This window comes from Malania oleifera, chromosome 6 (assembly GCF_029873635.1).
Source record: "Malania oleifera isolate guangnan ecotype guangnan chromosome 6, ASM2987363v1, whole genome shotgun sequence".
Lineage (NCBI taxonomy): Eukaryota > Viridiplantae > Streptophyta > Magnoliopsida > Santalales > Ximeniaceae > Malania > Malania oleifera.
Window position 1 is genome coordinate 84,169,749 of NC_080422.1, and position 6,069 is coordinate 84,175,817.

The window sequence follows — 6,069 nt, forward strand, 5'->3', positions numbered from 1 at the left end:
GTAGAGACTTGTTGAGAGAGCAAAATGGAGAGATGGTAGTGGAAAATGGTATATCTACCCATGTATTAATTCTACTTACGTGTGATTGAAGTTTAATTATAAAATTCTCTCTAAATTTTCTATGAAATCAGATTCCAAAGCAATGTCCCTTCTAGGATAAGAACATTAGAAGAGAAGGCAAATAGACAATGTTCATTTTTTGGCCACTTATGATGCACCCATCTGCAACAATATATGCTTGGAATCAGAGAAGACTGTTCACTGAAGCAACCCATTTCTTCTTCAATTTTTTATGTGAGTAAGCATGAACCTCATGCCACAATTCCAATCTACTTTCATATACATACAATATATATATATATATATATATATATATATACACACACACATATTCTATTTTAGGAGTTATGAATCATACCATGTTTTTCTTTAAAAGTTCCATCACTCTCTTTTGAAAAAAAAAGAAAAGATTCAACTGTCTTTACATGAACAGTTTCTCCTTTTATTTGGGTGGGAGGGGGAAGACTAATGATCCATGTTGTTGATTTGCAAATCTTAGATTGCAAGTTTCAACAGGCAATGGGGGCTGCTCGCTTTATGCTCGCTAATCTAAATGATGGCAACTTTATTATCCTTGGAGAACCAATTATGTTTAAAGACAAGATGAGTGATTTATGTATGTTATCTTATGGGTTTGCTTTTAAATTGCAGTGAATATAATATTTTCAAACTTTTTTATTGCCTCCTAAAAGAGAGGCTTATACTTCTTCACTTATCTCAAGACATTTGACTGTTCTTTTGGACGTTGTTGGCGTATCAATGACATCATTATATTTTAATTTAGATTATAAGTTAAAGCCTTTAAAAGATGACGTCATTTTTGCATTTAGTTAATTGTCTCCATATCTCACTCTAATAGTACTTTCGAGTTGCATAATGAAGTAAAAGGAAAGGGAATGAGTATAGAAGTCTCAAAATTGTAACTACGGTTTTTCTCCACCATAAGTAAGGGATTTTCTAATAAAGTTTAAGAGGTGCCGCTCTCTTTCACCAAAAAAAAAAAAAAAAAGGGGGGTGGGGGGGGGGGGGAAATGAGTATAGACATATGAAAAAATGACAATAATTTTTTGCATTCTTGTCATGGAATGTTTATTCATATTTTCTTTTACTGTAGAATTTTTTTTTTCAAAAAATAATCTCAATTTTTTGTTTTTGCAAACCAATATACTTCTATATAATTATTATTTTATTTCTATCTTGTTCTAGTTCACAAATCAAATATAGTAAGGAAAAATAATACGTTCTCGTAGGGCATCCAATAATTAGAGTTTGTAGCTTTTTCACATTACGTTTAAAATTTAAAAATTCAGAAAGATGAGAAGGGATTTAGCCTAGATTAATAATTAAATAAATAAAAAAACACTAATATATCTATCATCTTGCATAGCTAAAAGAACAAGTATCATGTGCCACAATTTGAGTCTAGGGCAAAAAAGAAAAAGAGTGAAGGAATCTAAAAGAGCACACTAAAAGAAGGGAGTAAAAATATGGAAAGGAATCTATGACTTAAGGGAGGGCGGTGAGGTTTTGGGAGGGTTTTACTTTCCCTCGTAATTGATGATTAACACACTCACACACATAGCATATATAGGGGCCTTGACAGCATCTTTTACCTACAATGACATATAATGACACTTATGATGATCCAAATCAACACCCTTTTTTTAAGAATCCGTCCACCATATGACACCACAACACCACACCATCTTCTTGGATTTCCCCTTTTAATGAATGGTCCAGCAGCATTCTTAAAGCCAGTCAAGGCTGTGATAGCATTACTAGACTTATTATTATGATTTGAACTCTCATTATTGTTTTAGTGGGGATTAAGAAACTAGAATAAAAATCCTCTTCTTCTTTACAATTAACTTTCTTTGTTTTTTTTTTTTTTTTTCAAAAACTTTTTGTTGCCCATTCAATATGGTGGAGGTGGTGGTTATGATTTCCTTGTGTTATTTTCGTGTAATTGAAAAATCTTAACTCCATTCTTGTCTTTCACCTTTTGTCTTGGCCCTTAATTTGTTTCATATATCTCTTTTCTAGATTTGTTGTGCTCATTCTTTTTCTCCTATCCAACAATGGTGGGAGAACTTCTCAACTATCTTATGTATGTAGGATTTCTATGACCCTATGTGAATAAAACAAGCACTATAATTCTACCATACAATAATGAACCCATCAATGCAATGTGATACACTTACACCACACAAGCAATCACACATTTGTGTATAGAAGGTTGAAGCTACAAAAATCACTTAATTTTCTACAACAAATAGTTATTTTATTCATTCTAATCTGATTTTAAAAGGCCTGTCAAATTTGTTTATGTGTAACTCATTCAACTATCTTTTACTTGCTTCAAAATAGAGAGACTTGTAATGAATGATTTTTTGATGTAGGATTTAAAATCCACTAATTATAAAATGTCATGTCAGCATTAGGACCTAATGAGGGTATTTAAATATGGACAAAGGATGGAACCCGCTTGAGGGCCAAATTGGCTACATGGGTTGAAAATCAGTATGACTATTGGTTTCCATATGGACACGAGAAATTAGTGAGAGTGCATGGGACAACCTCCCTATGATCATGTAGGACATGACATAGACCACTAAATTAAAGAGAGAAATCCAATTACTTGGGAATAGTTATTATGTCCACCTATATAGGAAAGCAAGGACTATATAGGAGGGTAAACAAAAATGAAAATCCTAACTTCTTTGTGTGCTTTTTGAAAGTTACACTACTCACTTAAGCATTATAGGATTTTTTTTAGAACCCTACTTTAGTCCCTCTCATCTTCACTTTGTAGGGTGCACACAACCTACTCGGATAGTTGATCGCCCTAATAGAAGAAGCATAGTGGAGAGGAATGGTCGTGTGAGGTGCCCGAGCAAATTACACCCCATAGTTTAGCGAATCAATTGAAATGAGAAGTTAGTAGCCATGCTTCATTCCAATACCCAGTGTGGAAAGAAAGGGAATGCTAGCTGATTACGTGTCAAAACTGCGTAATTGGGCATCTTAACCCGGGTTTTACAGTTTATATTTTTAATTAAATGTCCAAAATTGTCCAATATTTTAATAAAGTGTCAAAATCATCATTTTTGAACTTTATTACACTATTTATGAATTTTTGATAATTTTTTATTGCAAGAAAATTCCCGAGAACCAAAACCGACACTTGTACGTATTTTGTACATAACTTTTCCTTTTGAGCTCCGATCGAGATGATTCAAATTTCTGGAGGAAGAAGAAATGATTATCTACAACTTTTGTGTTTTGAGTTTTGCGAGAAATGAGCTCCAGAAAAGTCATATTTGCGATGAACAGAGAACAAATAAAATGAGAAAATAAAAAAATATATTTGAATGAATATTTGATGTGACCCGGCCATGCAGGTCAGTGCTATCTGGGTAGGGTTTCTTTCTTTTCTTTTTAAACTCCTCCAGCGCAGCTCCTTGGGGATCATCCTCTTCTCTTCCCTATTTTTCCCTTAGCTCTTCTTCTTCTTCTTCTCCTCTCCTCTCCTTCTTCTTTCTCTTTCTTTTCTTTAGCCTTTCTATTCCCTTTCTCCGGTTATTTTTTTTTCTGCTATGTTCTCCAGTCTCTCTATCTTATTCTTCCCTGTCCTCCTCCCTGCTCTGTCTCCCTCTGTTTTCAATTTTTTTTTCTTTCTTTCCTTTGCAACTCCCTAACCTTTCGATAGCAGCAGTCATCCGAACCACCGAACCTCCAGCCTTCCTTCGCCCAGCCTACTGAAGCCACGAGCAGCAGCAACAACAACTCCCATCCCACTCCATACCAACAGCAGACCCGAAGCCAGCTGCTGCAACCAGCTTCTCCACGCCTCAGAGCACACGGCCAACCCCTCCATCCTCTATAGCATCCTCTCCTCCGGCCACAGCACTGTCTCGGCCAGTCTCCAGCATGGCAAGCCTCTCGGCCAGTCTCCAACACAGAAAGCCTCTCGGCCAACACCAGCCAGCAGCAGATCCTCCTCTGCAACTTGCTACAATTTTCCAGCAGCCAGAACAGCAGCCTTGCTGCAACAAGATCCTCCTCTACAACCACCCTCTGTTTTACTCTCTCTCTCTCTCTCTCTCTCTCTCTCTCTCTCTCTCTCTCCTTCTCTATTCTTTTCTTTTACTTTATTTTATTTGGATATTATGTTTTTTTTTTTTTTTGAAGCTTAAGTGATCTAGATTTAAATGCTTATTTAGTATTATTCAAGTGACTATCGTTATTTTTAGTGCATGTTTGTGTCTGATTAAGTTTCCATTCCTGCGTGTTTTAATTTCATGTGCAAAGTTACCATCTTTAATTAGTGCGTATTCTGGTATTTCCTTAAGTCGACTAGGGTTTCCATTTTTGCTTTTTAATGTAATGAATGCTAGCTTTTAGAGTTTAATGTGCACGTTATTTAATTTGTTAAGAATGAAATCAAATAATCTTGAAATCCCGAATCAGAACCAAGTTCAGTGCAATTTAATTTTGATTGGAAGAACATGAATTTGAAATTAAAACGCATTCCCTGAGGAGACGATCTAGCCTTTGGGCTTAATATTACACGATAGAACTTCTATACTTGGGATAGCTTTCGAGCTGCTCATTTTTCGAGTGAGTCAAGTTTTTGGTGCCGTTATCGGGGAATTGCCAGTTTTAATTTCGAATTTTGCTTTTTCCCAATTATTTTTTTGATTTTTTTTTATAAATAGAAAAAAAAATGAAAAAAAAATTGAAAATTGAAAATTTGAAAAAATTTTGTCTGTTGCCGTGTTAGTGGATTTCTGATGGCGATTGTGATGTTTGATGCCTTGGGTTTGAGATAATTCGAATCGATTGTGTAGACTTTCACCTAGTACCAGTAGGAATACACAGAGCACCGAGTCTGACTGTTCACCTATTAGTCCTGCGAGTGATTCTGAATTTGAGTTGAATAATCTGTTTGGCCATTATTTTGAAGAAGCTATGGCTGCACATGCACCACGTACACTTGAAGATTTTCTACAGCCTGCACGCACATCTACACCTTCATGCATTGTGTTACCATAAGATGCACCGAATTTCACTCTTAAGCATGACATGTTATCTGTGATTCCCCAATTTCACGGGATGGACTCTGAGAGTCCATACCAACACTTGACAGACTTTGAGATGGTTTGCACCACTTTCATTAATAGGGCTGGGACTGATGAATACATTAAATTACGTTTGTTTCCCTTTTCTCTGAAAGACAGGGCAAAAATCTAGTTTAATTCTTTGTGCCTTAACTCTATTACTAGCTAGGCTGAAATGCAGTGTGAGTTCTTACATAAGTTCTTTCCTCTTCAGAGAACTCAGTACCTGCAGGAGCAGATCAATCAGTTCATGCAAAAAGATGGCGAGACATTCCAGGCATGTTGGGAGAGATTCAAGGACTTGATAAACATATGCCCGCACCATGGTTTCGAATCATAGAGGTTAGTGAATTATTTTTTTACTGCTTTAACCCTTGTGTGCAAACAATTTGTCTAATCTATGTGCAATGGGATGTTCTTCCGCAAGGAACCAGACGAGGACTTATCATTTTTAGACTATCTAGTTGAGAGTGCCCAGCAGTGGAACGCACGACCTGAACGGGTATCGGTAACTGCCCAACCTATCCGAGCAATCAGTGGCGGGGGCAGATATAAGGTTAAAGAGGACACTAGCTTACAGGCCCTTGTAGCTGCGTTATCTAAAAAATTGGAAGTCATGGAATCTGAAAAGTCGAAAATTGAGATTTGCACGATTTGTGAGACTTCAGACCACAGACCTCAGGATTGTCAATTCTTACCTGCGTTGTAAGAGAGCAGATCTAATCAGGTGTCATCGGCAAATTGGGTTAACAAGACGCAGAATCAGCTGCTCTCAAACACTTACAACCCCGGGTGGCGGAATCATCCAAACCTCCAATGGAGAAATGATCATCCTGGTCCATCATCTTCACGATATCAGCAGGCACCTCAATCATATGCACCGCCTCCG

General features: G+C 36.7%; 1 non-coding gene across 1 annotated transcript; it reads right to left on the reverse strand.

The window, feature by feature from the left end:
• Positions 1 to 5,404: 5,404 nt before the first annotated feature.
• Positions 5,405 to 5,510, reverse strand: LOC131159064 (small nucleolar RNA R71). Its single transcript, XR_009137678.1, has one exon. It is a non-coding gene; the product is annotated as a small nucleolar RNA R71 (small nucleolar RNA).
• Positions 5,511 to 6,069: the final 559 nt, after the last annotated feature.